Source organism: Perca flavescens, chromosome 23, assembly GCF_004354835.1.
Source record: "Perca flavescens isolate YP-PL-M2 chromosome 23, PFLA_1.0, whole genome shotgun sequence".
Taxonomy (NCBI): Eukaryota; Metazoa; Chordata; class Actinopteri; order Perciformes; family Percidae; genus Perca; species Perca flavescens.
This window is the reverse complement of record NC_041353.1, coordinates 3,810,380-3,831,091: the sequence shown is the minus strand read 5'-3', so window position 1 is coordinate 3,831,091 and position 20,712 is coordinate 3,810,380. Positions and strand designations below refer to the sequence as shown.

The window sequence follows — 20,712 nt, the reverse complement described above, 5'->3', positions numbered from 1 at the left end:
ACTCAAACAGATTAATCGCTTATCAAAAATAGTTGGCCATTAATATAACAGATGACAACTAATGATTAGTCTTTGCAGCTCTAGTTTTAATAGCTGTAAAATCAAGAAATGACTAGAACAAAATGGAAGGTTACTTGGCTTAAACATGCGAAACCGATCTGGTCCTTTAAGATCAGAAACCTTCAGCTCTGGCTCAAAGAAGAAACACTCCACTGAAAGAAAAACTCTGAAGTGCATCCATCCCCCTTGTACGATGAACTTTCAGTCTCTCCGGTAATAAGTGCACACAATAGACTTAAGCAAGTAATTAAAGGCATTGTATGAAATTAAATGGAAGTAGAAGACCCGTGCTAGAATCACTAGACAGCGGGCCGCTGTAGCTCTCCTCCCCCGATCGGTTTTTGTCTTTGCGTCTCTTTTCATGTTTTCTATTCTTTGCCGAGCGAAGCGGCAGCCTTTCATTTGTGTGATGATTAGTCGGTCTTTAAAGAGAGCGGCGCCTCGCATCTCCGAAACACAACTGACTGACGTGACCCTGAATTAACGGAGAGAGACTGAGGCAGCCAGCGACACCCAGGTTGCTTAATGGCCCTCCACGCCTCCCACTCTTCATTCAGCGGAGAAATATCCATCATTATAAAGCGGTGCGTGAGACTGGGGCACAGGGATGGAGTGTGTATATGTATCCGCGGGCACGGTGATGAGGTTAAAGAGCATCTGGGGTAAAATAAATGACTGACCTGATGGTTCAGAGGCAGACACTGCGCTCTTGGGAGTTTTGGGAAGGCGCGACGCTGCCAAAACTGACTTACAAATTGTTCCATCAACGAGACAATGTGATCCGAGTTGATGTGATGCCTCCCCGCCCGGGCTTGTAATGTCGTGGAAGACAGAATGGAGACACGACATCATGGAACAATTTGCAAAATGTTTTTGTTTTGCACGAAAAGCTCATCTTGGTAAAAAAAAAAAAAAAAAAACATCCATTTACATTTTAGCTGCACAAGAAATTGCCTTTGAGATGGGAGGTTTCTCATTATACATCAGACTTTCTCTACAAAATATTCAACGATATGGTGATGGCTTACTGATCGTCTGATAACAAGCCTCATTTCATTCTCATCACCATGAAATGTCTTTGTTCCTTGAGGAGACTGTCCTCCCAAAAGAAAACGTTTCAGCAAAATGCCCCAAAGCAGCATACGTTCAAAAGGAACAGCGTCCCCTAGTGACCTTAGTAACTATGATGGATGGGAATAAACATTTTTTTGTTATTTCTTTCTTTTTAAAGTCCCCTTGGAAAAGCATTTGAAAGATTAGACCGGCTTAAAAAACGCAAGAATGATGCATTCATGCACAATTGAAATAAATAAAGACTTTCTTGATTGGAGGTCAGCTTGTAAATGAAATGCTGTATGCAGCCAAGTCTTGGTCCCGCATTGCCAGACCTTCCCCCACAGCGCTGCGGAGGAAGGTCTGGCTATAGTCCACACTGCATGGGAGAAAAAACGTGCTTTGGTTTATTGGCATTTCTTTAAACCAATCACAATGGTCTTGGGCGGCACTTAGCGCCAGACGGAGCCACGGTGTCTCTGCAAAATAGCCTCGGGAAGGAACTTGGTTTGGTGGAACGTGTACCAAACGTGTTCAAAAGTTTTAGTCGTGCAACAGAAAACTCAGATTGGACAGATAGCTGATAGCTAGCTGTCTGGATTTACCCTGCAGAGATCTGAGGAGCAATTAACCATGATAGTCCTCACAAATCCTGCGGAATTTTCATTTTGAACTGAACCTCCATAAATATGACATCACTGCCGATTGTGACCCAAAACTCAAAAGTCCATTAGCGGTGCAACATGGGAATGTTGTCCTGGAGGCAACCAATCGCGCTTGTTTGGATACCGTGGGGGAAATGGCAATACAAACGTTTCCTACGCAAAAGTACTTCAAACTGAATGTAACTAGTTACCGAGACTTCAATAAGAAAAACAAACACGTTGCTCAGAAAATCAGCTACTTTGTCGTGTGCAAATATTTTGGATTTCGTCACTCCATAACTTCGACGCAAAACTCACGCACAACAATTCGTACGATATCGTACGAAATTACAAAAGTTAAAGTGCTCATATTATGCTCATTTTCAGGTTCATAATTGTATTTAGAGGTTGTATCAGAATAGGTTTACATGGTTTAATTTTCAAAAAACACCATATTTGTCGTACTGCATATTGCTGCAGCTCTTCTTTTTACCCTGTGTGTTGAGCTCTCAGTTTTAGCTACAGAGTGAGACATCTCACTTCCGTTCCATCTTTGTTGGGAGTCGCACATGCTCAGTACCTAGGTAAGGACTACTAGCCAGTCAAAAGCAGAGTATGAGGGCGTGTCCTGACAGTACCTAGGTCAGGACTACTAGCCAGTCAGAAGCAGAGTATGAGGGCGTGCCCTGACAGTACCTAGGTAAGGACTACTAGCCAGTCAGGAGCAGAGTATGAGGGTGTACCATGCTACCAGCTAGGTGAGCATTATAACGTGTGTTACAAAGTGACCACGTTGGTCTCTGAAGTAAAGGCTGGACTACAATAGAGCTGTTTGGAGCAGTTGGTGAACAGGGTTTTCTGTTGGAGATGGTAAGTCCCTTTGGGGGGGACTTTGGGCTTCTTCACTTTGCAAACCTACGACGTGCACAAAAAAGATATATAACACGATAAAGGAAAGGGAAAAGCCAAAAAGCATAATATGAGCACTTGAAGTTGTCATGAGGCGACGACAGTTAGGCCCAAGTTTAGGCACAAAAACGACTAGTTAATTGTGGCTTGGGTTGAAACAACGGCCCCATTAAGTACTACTTCCGGGACACAGACACTCATTTCCTGGGTGAAAGTCTTGCGTTTTCTCCTTAACTTTTATGCATTTTATGACCCAAACATCCACCCCGACCTCCTATTTACATAGATCTTAGCACTCTTATAAAACAGCAGTCAATGCTGTGCATACAGTAATAAGCATGTGTAATACATACAAATTACAGTGCTTTACTTGTAGTATCTTTGAGTACGAATGGTTCATCAGAACAGCAGACAACGCTTACACTGGAAGTTCATTATGGAGAGCTTTCTCCACAGAGGACAACATTTGCAAAGCTACATCCACAAAGAACAAGCAGAAAAGAGCCCAGGTCAGTAATCAGTCAGACAGCTCTTCACTTCTGAGTCTCCCAGCCAGCAGCAGCTTAATGAGAGCAACACATCAACAGCTGGACAAACACAACGCAGCAAAGCTTGTCTGCATACACACACACCCGCCTCGGTCAGCTGCTGCAGACACACATGGCAAGACCAGACGCGTAAAACAGATTTTTTTTTATGTTAGCCTAGGGTTTAAACTGTCCTGATGTTTTTTCACATGCAGACTCTTTTAGGACGATTTAAAAGCTAACTGGACGTAGTTATAAAACTATAAGAGGAAATTAAATGAATTAAATATTAGAGATGCACCGATAGACCGGCCGGTGACCAGAATTGGCCGGTTTTGACGTGCTCGCCATGACCGGTGACCAGCAGGTCAGTGTGATATATGGCGATTTCATGCCAGTCGACGCTACAACTAACTGAGAATATAAGTTATACAAGTTACAGTTCTCAAGGACGCACGCGCACACGGACGCCACAGCACACAATCTCTTTTTCCTTTCTCTCAACTTTTCCGCGGTGTGAAGAGCGCGTCAGCGCTATTCTCGCACATGAACGTGAATTAACCTTCAACATGTCAGCTGTTTGGAAATTCTTCAGCGTGTGTGCAGAAGACAACAAGTTTGCAATATGCAACACCTGCAAGGAAAAAGTAGGGCGTGGAGGGACAACACCAAAAACAAAACAAAAAAAACAAAAGAAAATCACATTTTTTTAGTTGGATATTGGATGTGAAAAGAAGGAAATGGTTCTAACATTGCTCTTTAGATGAGTATGGATTTCCCACACCAGGAGTCATTTATATAGTTCCATTTTATAGTGATCCATTATCTGTTCAACACATTTTACAGAAAAGACAGAAAATAAATATTTGCGTGTGCTGTAAAGTGGTTAGAAAAAATGAAATCGGAATTGGCTAAAATCGGTATTGGCTGGCCTAACTCAAAGAAAATCAGAATCAGCCTAGAAAGTTGTAATCGGTGCATCTCTATTAAATATTTAAGGATATTATGGAATCATTTGTAGGGGTGTCACAATTCTCCAAATCAGCTATTTGATTCAATTTTTGACTTCAACAGGGACAACGCCACAGTACGAGCCGTGAGATGGCAGAAGCGTACTTTGCGACAGTAAATTAACAAAGTGCAACTGAATGTACCATTAGTTTAACAAGGTGCACCTGAAGGCATTCTGTATATATAGCCAAAGACGAAAGCTCACTTTAAACGGTTTTTCGATATAAAATGGAGAACGTGACACCCCTAATTATTTGACAAAGATATACACATGTACATGCTGCCAGTCAATCTTTTTTTTGTTTTTCACCTAAACAAACGTGTGTTTAGCAAGTGTAACACTGTACAGTAACGACATCCATGAAAGCTTCTACATTTGCTGCTGTGAACACCTACACACAGTGAATGAGTCACAGAAAAGTGATGTTTTGATGTTTCTGGAAGCAGCGAAAAGCACTCAGATGATGAAAAGAGGCAAAGAGGAAGAGAGCAGAAGCAGCTCCGTTTCCCCGCTCTGTTTATGAGCGACAGTCTGCATGACCGAGCATCCTTATTATAAACATAAAGGAAGTGGGAGAGAAACACCCCGGCAATGAGCACATGTTGGGCTTTTGGAATTTATAGAGTGTGGTCTAGACCTACTCTATCTGTAAAGTGTCTCGAGATAACTTTTGTTATGATTTGATACTATAAATAAAATTGAATTGAAAATTGAATTGAATGTCAAAAAGGTGTCATCAGAATCAAGAGAGGGGAGATGAAGAATGCGGTGGATGATCACTTTAAGACACTCCTAATGATAACAGTAGTGTGTTTTAAATAAAGTCTGGGGCTTGGTTACCAGGCTGAAGTAGCCTGACAAGCCAGCCCCACATCCAGATGTTGGGTCTGGGAACTCCCCATTGGCTGGGCTCAATCCGAGGGGCGGGATAAACGGTTGTCTTTCAAATTACATTTGCTGCCGTTAGGGTGCGTCTAGATTTCTAGGCTAAGGCTGAAGAACATTTAGAGAACAGCTGTAGGCATGGGCCGCTATACGATTCTGGCGGTATGGTAACCTTCAGCAAAAATATCACGGTTTCACAGTACTGCGGTATTGAAACTACAGCTTTAAAAATTTTATTATTATTATTGTAAATTTCTGGGTAAAAAAAACTTTTTTTCATGAACGGTATGACGGAAAATGTTAGTGGTTTTGAAACTGACTTTTTCAAACCGCGGTACACCTTGAAAACGGTAACCGGCCCATGCCTATATTTTTAGCATCTAGGGCTGGATCTGAATATTTTGATTATTCCTCAGATGGGCAGGGATTCGATTTTCAATTTTTGGGATTGGACTATTGTTTGTTTTTTATAACATTGTGCTTTCCTCGCGGCCGACGGGCCCGTGTGAAGTCACGTGACCACACACGCGGTAGAATGTTTTTAAGGAGAAAGCAGGCCTATCAACAGGAATAAGTTATCGGAATTATCGTCATGGGAAAGATACGTTGATAAAAGCTTCGGAATTTCGATGTCGATACATCTTTCGATTAATCGTCCAGCCCTAAGTGACATGCAGCGATGCTTTTGTTGCCTTTAACGTCTGTTTCGTTGCATCAGAGAGCAGCGCAGGCATTCAAGTGGCACCGAAATCTGTGTTGCTATTCCACCACCGGTCGTTTAGACACCGGTGTGAGAGAGAGAGAGAGAGAGAGAGAGAGAGAGAGAGAGAGAGAGAGAGAGAGAGAGAGAGAGAGAGAGAGAGAGAGAGAGAGATATCAGCTTACGTTAAGTAACAGCAACAGTAAAAAGGTGTTTCACACTAAAATTCTTTCCCACTAAGGGGGGGGTCATCCCCACTTTGGCCACTCACCCACTTCTCTACACATTACATACTCATCATTCCAATATGCATCTTGCACACTACTTTGCACTATTACTTTTTGCACTCTACATCCCATGCCATGTGTCTTGATATTACGTCTTATTTGCATATTTGTATTTTTGTATATTATGTTGATATGTGCCTATATGTATATTGCTGTCTTTATTGTACAGTATGTGTCTATATTATGATTTGTTGAATGTATAGAGAGTTAACACCTACCGAAGTCAAATTTCTTGTGTAGCTATGTATTGTGTATACTTGGCCAATAAAATAGATTCAGATTTTTATGGTTAAACTTTACAATTGCTCCGAGGTTCACATGCATTCCGAACCGTGAATCAACTATGGTCCGTTAACACCACTAGCAAATAAGTTGAAGCGAAAAAAAAAAAAAATCACATCTGCTGCAAAGGAGGATAACAAAAGAAAATAAACACGAAATCACGCAAACTGAAATACACACAAACGAGCTGAAAGTGAGTGATGGTCTTGCTCTCTGACCTCTAGTGGCCTCTTCCTGTGTTAAATCATTACAACATGGAGCAAGCAGACCAAACTTCTCCCAGCCGCTACACACAGTTTTTAACTCAACCTTAAATATTCACAAAAACATACACTACGTCATCGCTGTGCATCCTGCAAACTGCTGTGTTTAACCCTCCTGATTTCCTTGGGACAAATTTAACCCATTTTCAAAAGTTTATTTATCAGAAATAAGGTGGTTGTTTTTTGTTTTCAACCAAATGCCCAAAAATAACTTGGATGCATAGATGTATTTTGTAAGGAAGCCATACAACATTATTCACAGGTAAAAATCAATGATTATTTTCATTGAATTTTGGTTGTTTTACTCAATTTCACAGCATTGATTCAGTCAACATCTTTCAATCTTAACTATTAGTCAAATTATTTCATAAGATCTGCTTTGTTTCAACTCAAAGATGAGGTATAATGTCATTTAAATGAGGTTTATTGACCATGAATTAAAAAAAGTGTTGAAAATAGCTTCAAAAAAAAGTTCATGGTAGACGGGAAGACAACACAAAGGTTAAAAATTTGTATTAAAAGATAGGTTGCGTCTTTCTTTCACTTCTTTCACTGTGCTAGCCCGATCAAGATCTTTAGGGGAACACTACCACTTGTGTCCACAGGGGCCACCAAAGTCAACACAAAATGAAAGTTCCTGGTAGTGGGCCCCCCTCGCTCAAGCTTCGCTTGTTCTCTCTGCCAATTAAATTTTAATTTCGGTCTTTGGAGGTTAAGAAATGCTTTTTTTTCCCCCCAACAGAGTGAAGATATTTATTTTGGCGTTTCAACTCAGGAGCTGCGGGTAGATTTGGACCAAAAACAAACCACATGGCTCCAATAGAGACAGAACACGATTATAGACTTTGGACTGCTTTATAGAAATGCCTATAAAATGCATTAAAAGAGAGAGAGAGGAAAAAAACAAAAAAAAAACACTATCTGTATTGGATTCTAGGAGCTCCAGCTTTTTTTAGCTGCCAAATCAAACAATGTGGCTGAACACATGCTGCAGTAGAATCTAGTCCAGCAGCCAGCAGCCGGTCAGCAGCGAGAGCCTGACGTCCATCTGTTAGACTGTCTTATCGCCAACATCGTCTTTTCAAATTTCACAGCCTGTGATCATAGATTGGAAACTGCTAATGCTACAGTATGTACCGAAGCCATAACAAGAGGCTGTTGAACTTTAACCTTCCCATGCATATCGATTGGTTCGCAGGTTAATAGTAGGGGATGGGAATCTCCACTGACCCAGAAAATACACTAACTGATGTTCCCATCAGTGAATTGGGTTCCCATCAGTGCTGGGAAGTACATTTACGCAACTTCAGTACTTAACAATGTTGAGGTACTTTATTTGCAATTTACGCTATGGGGTCGACTTGCATAATGAGTACTTTCGATACTTTAAGTACATTGCACTTCGTGAAGTATTGTTATTGTTGATCCTACTTGTACGTTTACTCAGAATTTTGAATGCAGGACTTTTACTTGCAAGAGAGTAGTTTTACATTGTGGCATTACCACTTTTGCTTACAGCAAGTAAAGGGGCTGAATAATTCTTGGACCACTGGTTGCACCGTTATGCATTGCGGACCTGATTCTTTGTGTGTCGAGCAATAACTTCACTTCCAAAAAATGTTTAGTTTGAGCTTTCTGAGCTTTTTCCTAGGAAGCTTTGTGCTGGAGAGAGATGCGTATAACGAGCTTATGGCATTGTCATTTCTATATGCATTTATTTGGTTTTTGTCTTATTGTGTGTTAGTATTTTGTTGAATGGTCTGGGATGTTGTCGTGACCAGTGTTTTTTATTTTTAAAAAGTCGTGTTTGCTTGTTACTCGTTACTTCTTAAAAAAAATCCGTTACTTTACTTAGTTACCCTCTATGGAAGGTAACTTTTTACGTTACTCGTTACTTTTACGTTACTTTTAAAAGCAGGCATCTCTGGCAGAGACTGAAGTTAATTATACAAAAACTATCTTTGACCATAAAGCCAATCTATGGTCTATCGTGATATGAGACTAGATATCGTCTTAGATTTTGGATATCGTAATATGGCATAAGTGTCTTTTCCTGGTTTTAAAGGCTGCATTACAGTAAGGTGATGTACTTTTCTGAACTTACCAGACTGTTGTAGCTGTTCTATTATTTGCCTTTACCCACTTAGTCATTATATCCACATTACTGGTGATTATTTATCAAAAATCTCATTGTGTAAATATTTTGTGAAAGCACCAATGGTCAACACTAACACTATCGTCGCGGTATCGATAGAGGTATTTGGTCAAAAATATTGTGATATTTGATTTTTTTCCATATCGCCGAGCCCTAGTAGTCATCTTTTCTTGATTTTTGTCTGGGTGGGTGGTGATGATGATGATGAAGGGGGGTGATTGGGGGTGGGGGGTGGCGTCTGGATAGCTCAACCGGTGGAGCAGGCGCCCACATGTGGAGGTTTACTCCGACTCCGACCTGCAGCCCTTTGCTGCATGTCATCCCCCCTCTCTCCCTCTCTCTCTCTCTCTCTCTCTCTCTCTCTCTCTCTCTCTCTCTCTCTCTCTCCCTGTCATGTCTAAACTGTCCTATAAAAATAAAGGCCATCAATACCAAATTGCATTCATTTGGACAACAGAAATGTGAAGAATGATCCAATTCGCATGCTTCTTCATTTCATTCTTTACTTTCCGGCCTCCGGGTCAATGACATAATAACTTCCTGTGTGAAGACAAACAGCCATGTGAGTTACTAAACCAGCCGCCTGCATTCCAGTCAAACAGGTCTCTGAGCGTCTCACTGTAATGCTCAAGTTTAGATCACAGACTGAGAAACATTTCAAAATTAGACCAGAGACTGTTTAGAACTGAGAGGCCCCAACTCAGAGTAACTTCCTGTATGTGTGTGTCATGTTAGAAGACAACTTACTGGCCTCTTAAGCTAACAAACGTCTCTTTTTGTATCTTGGGAGTAAATAAACAAAATGTAACGCGTTAACTAGTGAGCTTTAGATGAGAGCCAGGTTAGCCGTTTCCAGTCTTTATGCTAAGCTAAGCTACCAAGCTGGCAGTATAGCTTCAAATTTGTCTGTACAGACTTGAGAGTGGTATAGTTTTAACAGTCTATGGTGGTATCGCAATTCTCCTCAACTCTCTGCAACAAAGTGTACAGACTAGCCAAGATGTCAAACTAAAACTCAACTACTTTAAATCACACATGTCAAACTCAAGGATTTATAACTCAACTATATTTAGGTTCACAATAAACTTTGGCCCGCCTAGTTTTTGCCGCTTTTTCTGATATTCCTAGCGCTTCTTTCTGAAATGAAAGGGCTTTTTCAGCATTTTCTACGCCTTTTTAATGAGTTGGGGATTTTGTTCAAAATAATTGTCACTATTTTTGATGTTTTGGTTACTTTTTGTAACATTTTGGGCGCTTTTTTCAAAGATTTTGGCACTTTTTTTGTCATTTTCGACCCTATTTCTGACATTTTAGGGGCTTTTTTTTTTTTTTCTACACCTTTTTAATGTTTTGGGGATTTTGTTACAAAAATTTGGTGCCATTTTTTGGTCCCTTTTTCCGACATTCTTGGCAGATTTGACTTTTTCGATGAAGTAAAAGAAATAAAACACATATACATGTCTGGCCCTCGACGATGGGACACTCCTGCTTTAACTGCTGGCGTGACTACAACACGAGCACATTTGATCCGGACAAATCTGGTCTGACTCAGCCTTCAGAGCAGAGTAAAGTCCACTTGAAAACAAACAGAGAAGCGAAGATAAAGCGAATAGATTATCAAGGGCTCTGCTACCAAATGCAAAACCTGTCCAGCTGTACCCAGTCAAAAATACCTTGTTAACGTGCTGACCTTACCTTAGATCATGAACTTAATACTAATATATGAATAAAGAGAGGCCACTGCCCTTTGATATTCCTTCCTTGTAGTTCATTCTTTGTGAATTATTAAGTTGCAAGTCAGCCGGCTTGTTGGATGTGCCCAGCAAGCAACCAATGTTAACAAATTTTACCTTTCAGGAAATATGTGTATAAACTCCTGTCTAAGGATAATGTAAAACACTGTAAGCTTTGTCCCCGAGGCTACTCAACATAAAGTCCACTTACTAACTAACTTTAGACAGTCAGTTCACAAAAGAGTGTGTGGAGGCATGAGGCGAAGCTTTCCCCTGCAAATAGCCCGGATTCAAGCAACACATTAAAAAGAGGATTTACTGAAGGGCTTATTCAAAAGAAACACACTATCGATTGCTTTGAGAACACAACAGAAGTGCTATTTCTTTAAAAACATTAATTGAACAAGTAGAGAGGTTATCGGTATCGGCTCCGATACTACCTAAAACGCTGGTATTGGTATCAGGAGGTACTGGAGTTTATGCACCGATCCGATACCACGTAATAAAGTCCTAAAGAAAATCTATGTTAAAGTAGTTTATTTATGTTATTTTCCCCGTTATAACTGACGGTCAAACTGGGGAATAAAAGAAAGTTCTGTGGTATTCATGGTTTGTGATTGTTCATGTTTTACAAAAGAGTTTAACCTGAGCCAGACAGACAACAAAGAAAAAAAATGATATCATATCAAAATCATATCACATCCATACAGGGATAGTAGTATACAGCTGTTATACATCATATCACATCCATACAGGGATAGTAGTACACAGCTGTTATACATCATATCACATCCATACAGGGATAGTAGTACACAGCTGTTATACATCATATCACATCCATACAGGGATAGTAGTACACAGCTGTTATACATCATATCACATCCATACAGGGATAGTAGTACACAGCTGTTATACATCATATCACATCCATACAGGGATAGTAGTATACAGCTGTTAAGACAAAATAAAATATATGACACACTGGTATCGGATCAGTACTCGGTATCGGCCGATACGCAAGTTCAGGTATCGGAATCGGTATCTGGAAGCAAAAAATGGTATCGGACCATCTCTATGAACAAGCCACTGCAATGAGTGTTAGGACAAATTCTCATCACTAGGGTTGGGTACCGAAACCCGGTTCCATTATGGAACCGGTAGGAATCGGACCAGATTAGAACGCAAATTTCGGTTCCTCATTTCGGTTCCACTTAATGCGACGACTGAAATATTTTCCCTCTATTGCTCCGAAACAGACGTAAAAATATCACACTTTCTCTGCAGTCTAACGTTAGCTAGCTAGTGTAAATGTAGGCTACTTTTAAAATGCCATATTTTCCCCTCTGGGCTCACCAAAACGGACGTAAAAGCATATTAACCATTCACTGCACGGGATCGCTGGTAAACATATTGTGCTTGCTCTGCTAGTCTTTCGTTAGCCAGCTAGCTTTTAGTGCATTTAAAAAGCCTAAAGCCAAGTGGTCGAAAGTGTGGCTGTATTTCACAGCCAAGGATTACGACATCGCAAAACGCAACAAATGTTTCAAAAACGATTACGTGCAAGACACACTATAAAATAGCCTTTCTTTGATGTCATTTTTCAGTTTTTCAGGAATCGGTTCAGGAATCGGAATCGTTTTAAAAGTACTGGTTCGACATCGGAATCATAAAAATCCAAACGGTACCCAACCCTTATCATCACTCACACTTTTGTGTTTTAAAGACATTTTATCCCAGTTACATCTATCCACAGAGTCTGTCTGTCATGTATGCATGAAGTACACCTGAAATTGAAAAGAGGGCAACATATACTCCCACCTAAACTTCCCACTGGTGACTGCAGTAAATTAAACTTGACAATGAACTGTTCAAGCAGCCTTGGAACTGCGTGCTCGGCTGATCGGTGTGTCATATTAGCCATAACATCAAAAAAACCTGAGCCTAAACAGAGTGGTGCTGCTGGAGCCATAATGGTTTTATGGCTTCAAGGTGCAATGTGGAGGCTACTCTAATCCATTAACTGACACCATGGGCAATTACCTCCCCATCATGTACAGCAATGCTTGGAGGCAGATGGCAAATGGCACAGTGCTTTCAAAGATTCATTTTTCCCACACATGAGATGCGAGTTAATGTGTTATAATGACCTTTGGAGGCAAAGGATTTGACCGGGTAGAATCATTACGTTGTAATGGTTTAAGCACTTCTGATCAATAATGCCATCCAAAAACATCTGTTTCTGGACATCTAACTGACTGGCAGCTTTAAAATCCCTCTCTAACTTCCAATTATCCTCCTTGGGATTGGTATAGATTTAATGAGGAGAATCAATACAAGAGATAATGGTTTTGCACAGGTATTGTAAATGCCAGTATGTGAAGTTAACACTTGAAGAAGTCTGGAATACATTACTGAAGCCGCTCAACAGGATCAGCCCACTTGCTGAGGCTCCAGATGTTCTGTGCATTGATTAGTCCCCAACACATTCCCGTGTCTGCTCCATGCACATACCTCCACGCCAAATTCAGTTTACAAAATCTGGGAATTAAATACGAGCTAACCCATTAGCAAGGACAAGTATCTCCAAAACAGGATTAACCTCCTGTAACGAACTATCACAGCACAGCCTTCATTTCGGCTAACACACAAAACGCCAAACATCACTGTACAAGTTATGTCCTTCTAAGTTTTGCCTGATTGCCCTCCATTGCGTTGATTGCAGCTCGTTACATGATCGACTTGCATTAAAAATCAATGCCAAAAGTTTTTCTCTACATAACGCACCGCTTGGTGGATATATTCGATGCCGAATAGCATATTCCTTGATGCTTTTTGTAAAACATCGCAACTTAACGCACATGGTACGTTTTCCTTTTGCCGGCAAGCAATTCATTCTTAAATTTGAAGTTTATTGAGCGGAGTTTGGTGTGACGTTTTCTTAACTTAAAAGGGAGAAGGGACAACGCGTCGGTAAGAAATCACGAGTGTCTAACAAATCTTTAAAACCTCCTTAAAGCATTTCCTAGTGAGAAGCATTATGAAACGGTCGAGTTTTTTTGTGTTAAACTTCGCATTAAACAGCTAGTAAACAGGCCTACTAAATTGCTGCTTACCTTTGGATGTGCGGCTGATTTGTCGCTTACTGTACAGCCGTGTTTTCCGTCTGTGTATTCCCCCAAAAAAAGGTATCAAAAGTTAGAAAACATAAAATTCGTCCTCTGCGTCAACGGTCCTTCGAAAAGAAAAAGTTCCCAAATTTACATCCTGGTGTGAGGAAACTAGTCTAAAAACGAGACAAACATGGAGCAAAAAATGAAAAACGTCTGCGCAGCTGCTGAGGTCACTGCTGAAGTTTTTAGTTCAAACAGTATTCCCACGAGACGAACAAGTAGACGAGCTGCTTCCTTCGTCCTTCCCACGCCCAGGAAACCGGTTAACTACATGCCGGGCTCAGGTGTAGCCCAATTCATGACTAAACACACACGTGCGCGCGCGCGCGCGTACAGACACACGTCCAGTTTTTTACCGGCAGGAGTCTTGCTTTCTGTTTTCCGTATCCAGCGTGACGCACACATCCAGCCAGATCTGCAGATCTGCAGCAGCTCTGGAGCTCCGCTGCAAACGGCGCGAGACGCTACAAATCAGGATCGGGATGAGGATTTTTCTTCCTCCTCCTCCTCCTCCCAATACCAAACCCCCCAATGACTGGAGTCAAGTTAGAAAGCGCTAGATTCATTGACACCAGAAGCATGGTTAGTTTCCTTTCAAAATAAAACTTGCGGGGGGGGGGGCTTCCTAAATCAGAATCAGCTAAGTGCACACTTTGGGTTCAACATTGTGGGGGTTGAGATTGTGTATTTCAAAAAAGCGACTGAAACATCTAAAACACTGTCCCAAAAAAAAACTCAAAAAAAGGCGACAAAATGTCTGGTAACAAACCCTTTGCTTGCAGTGGAGTGACATTTATGCATATAGGCATTTATAGGATACTGTAAACCAGCTATTCAGTGAGAAAGGTATGTTGAGTTTTGAAGACCTAAGAGCTAATTTTGAGGTCCCCAGGACGTCCTTCTTCTTGTATTTGCGCTTAAGATCAGCCCTAAAATGTTATGGAGTGCCATGGGGAAACAGTCTTGAGGCGCACCCAGTCATTAAATAGTTTGTTGATTTTCCTGTGAGAGGATTAGTGTCCAAGATGTATGCTAAACTGATGCAAATATCCATAGGAGAACTTCCAATAGCAAGGAAATGGGAGCGAGAGCTGAGCCCTGAGGGGGAATGCAATTAATTGGGAGACAGTTTGGGACAACATTTTCCACTGTTCCAAGAACCCAAATCAGCAGTATATCCACTTCAACATATGTCAGAGGACATATTGGACTCCTCAGAAGAGATGCGTCTCTAAAGTCATTCCTACTCCCTTTTGCACGTTCTGTCAACCTGAACAAACTGGAACTTTCCTGCACATGATCTGGGAGTGTGAACAGGTCTGGGAGAGTGAACAGGTGCATGAGTTCTGGTATAAAACAACATCCATACTATCTGATGTGATAGGATGTCTAAGTCCTACTGACACAACTGTTTTGTTACTTAATGACGACTCTAAATTACACCTGCTTGGGAGACAGAGGAAAATTTGGCTAGCTAAATATAGCTAAATAAGTAAAATAAACAGTAGTATATGTAGAAACATGAAATCATATTCAGTCAGATGATTCAGGAAAACAACTCTAAAGTTTATCATAAATTGGCAGTTTTGTTTTTCATAAACTTTATTTTCCAAATTCTCACAAACAACATGTGACAGATACACACACACATATATATATATATATATATATATATATATATATATATATATATATATATATATATATAACAGTCATCTTTTACTTTTATTAAAGCATTTATGATGACATAACATCAGCATACTCAAGAAGAAAGAATATATATTATTATAAATTGGCAGTCGCTCTGTGTTTTGTGCCCACTTTGCATCATTTCCTGTTGCCATATAAAGTAATTGTGCCAAATTGACTTTAATTAACAGACTTTATTTGGCCGTAAACAATTACAGATTCCTATTGAGATACGGTATATTTAGACTTCTGGGTGTTGTTTTTTTTTCAAATGCGATTTTATTTTGAAAAGCACCAGGAAGACTCCCTCTTTATTTTTTCTCCCTTGACAGTAGGCAGATTAAACTCAGCCCCGTGGGTTTAAATGGAAGGTTACTGTATTAAAGAAAGCAAACTACCTCTTTAAAAACAACAGGGGCATAAAAGGTGTGACAGCAATCACCATAACAACGCTGCATTTAACAAAGAAATTAAAAAAACAATATAAAGCAAAAACAAACTTTTTGCTTCTGACAGATGTTGTTCGTGCTGCAGATTACTTTTCTTTCTTTCAAGGTTTTTTTATTGAATGACAAAATTGCAAAAAAAAATTACTGTAGGCTACAATGGGATATGCATATTTTTACCTTTTTAACCAGAACATACCCCCCCCCCCCCCCCGTATCCCACCCTCCCACCCACTTACAAACAAACCTGTATTAAGGATTACCACAAGAGATAGTTTATTTTAGATTACTTTTAAACAGATTACTGACACAGTTCAATTTACATCCATAATAATCTATTTAGAATTCAATACATTTTTTTTTATTTTATCTGTATATTTTTAATCTCATTTTATTCATTTGGACATTCGAAAGAGTAAATGTTCAGAGAGGTCTTGGAGAGTGGTCGCGCTGTCAAGCCCAGTTAAGCGTGCAGTCGCCCCTGCTGCTAATTCGAGGGCCTGGAGGGGCACAATGGAGGCTTTTGTTGTTGGAGAATTTGTCTGAGAAGTAATCCTTGACACTGGGCCATTCAGGGGCCTAACCTTTTGTTTCATAAGTCTCCTGAATGTTACAGTAGGCACCACTGCATTAGACAACTTCAAGTGAGTGCAAGTCGCCCGTAATGGCAGCAGAGATTTGTGTCGCACTGAGTAAGAGCTGTGTGTGAATGTATACTGTGTGTAAGGGACAGGAGCAGGGAATGTATGGGATTATCTTTGTGCCAAGAAAAACTTCTCAAGTATCAAATAAAAAGCACTAACTCAAGCAAAAAAAGTTGTCATCTCAAAAGTAAAACTTAAAACTTGCAAACAAAACATTTGTTTTAGTCTAGGGCTGTGCTCGATTGAAGAAATTCTTAGTCGACTAACACTCATTCAATTGTATCGACTAATCGATTAGTTGATTTAATCAACAGATCTGTAAATCTGAGTTTCTTCGCAAAGAGTCACGTAAAAGCGCCACTTTATTTCTTGTGTTTACCAGAGATGTGCTCGTACGTTTCTTGGAAATAAGTCATTCAGCATGAAAAAAGCATCAAACATGACTGATGGACTAAAGAAATCTAAGTTGACTAAGACCAAAACGACCAATAAGTCCACTATTCGACTAAGAGGGAGCAGCCCTAGTGTAGTGGTCTTTTATTCGTTTGAGATGTCCTTTAGTTAACAGTTCCCTCTGCTTCTTTCTCAATAATCAGTATTTTGCTCTCCATTGTGTCTCTCCATCACGTTTGCCTACAAACGTGATGGAGAGAGCAACTCAACTGTACACAAAAGGACAGATTATCAAACTGATAAAATACATTAAAAATAGTTTACGACCATACAAATGTTTTGTTTGCAAGTTCTGAGTTTTACTTTAGAGACAACGCTTTTTTTGCTCGAGGTAGTGATTTTTGGTTGATAGTTGAGAAGTGTTGGTTGGAATAAAAAGGCACAAAAATAATCCCATAGCATGAAGTTGAAGCCTTGGGCTGGTGGTGTTTTTGCTTTTCAAAGATTTATATCTTCCATAAAGGAACCAATGGGCTTCAGGCTGAGAGCTGCAGACAAGGGAAGTAGGAAAGTCAACGCTATTTTGTATATACAGTATTTGTTTCTGTTTCTGTATTTATTGTTTATTCTTGTTAATGTTTAATATGTTTTTTTTTTATGTATGCACCAATCAGCAAGGCTAATTTCACGTAGGGTAACTACTGTGGCAGTAAACTCCTTTCTGATTGTGTTGTGAGATGAACTAACACGTCGGTTTGGTCTTAACATCAGGCGGTCTCACATCGGCAGTCCTATCCCCACAGCGCTGCGGAGCTTAGCTGGGATGGATTCTACCAAAATGGGGACGTTTCCAAGAGTCTTGCTGTCTACACTCACTGCAAACGGCAGCCTCAGTGTGGTCAGAGAAAGGTCACGGTAACTGCAAATAAAATGTAGGGAAAGTAAAGACAGGGTCCACATTTTGGCCTTGTTTGAACTTTGATAGTGTGTTTTAAAGTGAGAGAGGTTAGAGAGTCAACGACATCAAAAGGAGACAGAGATATCTACAGATTTCAGCCATAATGGACTTTTAAAGGAACATATACTGCTTGTCAGATGTCCGTAGTTGATAAACACGGAAGAAAGGCCAAAAAGGGGATAAAACTGTAACATCATCAAACTAAAAATAATCATTGCTTTGGTTAAATCTCTGTCAGGAGTGGGATTTGAATCCACGCCTCCATTTGGAGACCAGAAGTCCCTTAACTCAGGAAGGAGTGACCCTTTGAGTCTGGCGCCTTAGACCACTCAGCCATCCTAACAACTGTAAAGCAGTGGTAGCCATATTCAGTCAAAAACTCATATTGGATGACCAGAGATTTCAGCACATTACTTTCTATTGTTTATCTGGGGTATTTGTGTTTGAGCTAAACAAATAAAATAATAATAATGTAGGCCTATTCAAACACCTCAGTAGGGAGAGAACTGGGGTACTAAGATTAATTAAAAACTCTTGGACAAGATTAGACTAAACATGTCTACATGTTTAAGGACACAGTTGAACAGGGAAACAGACAGTTTCACATGTTAAAAAGGAGGATGAAATCTGTGGTAAAATGCCTGTCAGGAGTGGGATTTGAACCCACGCCTCCATTGTGGAGACCAGAAGTCCCTTTACTACAGTAAGGAGTGAACCCCTTGAGTCTGGCACCTTAGACCACTCGGCCATCCTGACACTCAGAGGTCATGGTAACCGGGCTCAGTTGAGAACCACCATTTTGGATGACCAGAGCTGTTTTATACAGCAGCGGTCAATGTGGTGCTGACAGCAATAAACACATGAAATACATACATATTACAGTGCATTACTTTACGTATAGCTATACGTATGACTGGCTCATGGACACAGAGTTAAAGTTAAAAGAAAGGAAAATGGGATAAAACTGTAACATCACCAAACTAGAAGTGATCGTAGCTGTTGTTAAACCTCTGTCTGGAGTGGGATTTAAACCCTCATCACCATTTGGAGACCGGAAGGCCTTTACTCAGGAAGGAGTGACCCTTGGAGTCTGGCACCTTAGACCGCTCAACCACCCTGACAACTACAAGCAGAAAGTCAGTCGAAAAACAGCCATTTTGGATGACCAAACATTTCAGCACGTTTCTTTCACCATTAGAAATAGTTGTAAAAGCCTGAAATTATGTATATATGTTAAAAGGTGGTTTAAGGCAGGTTTAAATAATCCTATTTCCATGCACCATCCATTTCCATTCAGTGATTTACAGATTGCTAGCAGCACTTAAAAATGTATTCTGAAACTAACTGGGAACCAGTGTAAAGACGTCAGAACAGGAGTAATGTGCTCTGTTCTCTCAGCCCTGGTTGAAACTCTTGCAGCAGCATTTTGGACTAGCTTAAAATTGGACTAAGAGCCCAAAAACGTTTAGACACAGCTGCCACACAGGGAAACACACAGTAGAGAGAAAGACAAAAGGGGATACAATCGTAACATCATCCAACTAAAAGAGGATGAAACTTGTATAAAATCAGCTGTTAAACATTTGTCAGGAGTGGGATTTGAACCCACGCCTCCATTCAGAGACCAGAAGTCCCTTTGCTCAGGAAGGATTGAACCCTTGAGTCTGGCGCCTTAGACCACTCGGCCATCCTGACCACTTGAGCCCTCTGTGACCCTGGTCAGTACAGAACCACCATTGTAGATGACCAGAGCGGTTTTATACAGCAACACTCAATGTGGTGCTGACAGCAATAAATGTGAGGACTATATACAAATTACAGTGCATTACTTTTGGTAGCTATATGTACGAATAGTTCATGAGTCTGTTTTATATGAGCTGAAAGAGGTATTCAAACACCTCAATGGGGAGAAAACTGAGGTATGAAGATTTATAAAAACTCCAACATGGGACTAAAGATACCTACATTTTTATGATCTTTCATGGACATATTTGTCACACATGGTAAACATATTTAAAAGAAAGGACAAGGGGGATATAGCTAAGACGTCAGAACAGGAGTAATGTGCTCTGTTCTCTCGGGCCTGGTTGAAACTCTTGCAGCAGCATTGTGGACTAGCTGCAGCTGCTTAATGGTCCCTTTGGGAAGACCAGTTAAGAGACCATTACAGAAGATGGATAATGACAAATATTAACTACTGAGAAACTTACATCAGTGTTGTTCCACAAAATCACACATAATTGTCTCTGGAGAATTCACACACATTGTTTGAACTTTGAGCGTGTGTGTTAAAGTGAGAGAAGATAGACTATCAAAGACATTAAAAGGAGACAGAGACATCTACAGCCGTAATGGACTTTTAAAGGAAAATACTGCTTGTCAGATGTCTGTAATGGTCAGTATACCATCTTGTGACATGGGACTAAATACCTGCATTTTTATGATCTTTTATGGACATATTTGTCACACATGGTAAACACATTTAAAAGACAGGACAAGGGGATAAAGCTGTAACATCACCACATTATATGGTGTGACCTGTGGTTAAAGTTCTGTCAGGAGTGGGATTTGAACCCACGCCTCCATCTGGAGACCAGAAGTCCCTTTGCTTTGGAAGGAGTGAACCCTTGAGTCTGGCGCCTTAGACCGCTCGGCCATCCTGACACTCAGAGGTCACGGTAACCGTGCTCAGTTGAGAACCACCATTTTGGAAGACCAGAGCTGTTTTATACAGCAGCGGTTAATGTGGTTCTGACAGCAATAAACACATGAAATACATACATATTACAGTGCATTACTTTACGTATAGCTATACGTATGACTGGCTCATGGACACACAGTTAAAGTTAAAAGAAAGGAAAATGGGATAAAACTGTAACATCACCAAACTAAAAGGGATCGT

The 20,712-nt window shown here is 40.4% G+C and overlaps 1 protein-coding gene and 3 non-coding genes across 5 annotated transcripts in view; all 4 read right to left on the bottom strand.

Annotated features, from left to right (window-relative positions):
- Positions 1-14,172, bottom strand: part of LOC114549913 (plexin-B2) — a 227,618-nt gene extending 213,446 nt beyond the window's left edge. For both annotated transcript variants that reach the window (XM_028570246.1, XM_028570249.1), the window contains exon 1: positions 13,624-14,172. The gene's annotated coding sequence lies outside the window, so the exon portion shown is untranslated. The remainder of the gene's footprint in view (positions 1-13,623) is intronic.
- Positions 14,173-18,452: 4,280 nt separating this feature from the next.
- Positions 18,453-18,566, bottom strand: trnal-caa (transfer RNA leucine (anticodon CAA)). The gene is made up of 2 exons: positions 18,529-18,566; positions 18,453-18,499 (listed from the first exon to the last, which is right to left on the bottom strand). It is a non-coding gene; the product is annotated as a tRNA-Leu (tRNA).
- An 828-nt stretch (positions 18,567-19,394) lies between these two features.
- trnal-caa (transfer RNA leucine (anticodon CAA)) lies at positions 19,395-19,505 on the bottom strand. The gene is made up of 2 exons: positions 19,468-19,505; positions 19,395-19,440 (listed from the first exon to the last, which is right to left on the bottom strand). It is a non-coding gene; the product is annotated as a tRNA-Leu (tRNA).
- Positions 19,506-20,363: 858 nt separating this feature from the next.
- trnal-caa (transfer RNA leucine (anticodon CAA)) lies at positions 20,364-20,474 on the bottom strand. Its single transcript has 2 exons — positions 20,437-20,474; positions 20,364-20,409 (listed from the first exon to the last, which is right to left on the bottom strand). It is a non-coding gene; the product is annotated as a tRNA-Leu (tRNA).
- Between the last annotated feature and the right edge of the window lie 238 nt (positions 20,475-20,712).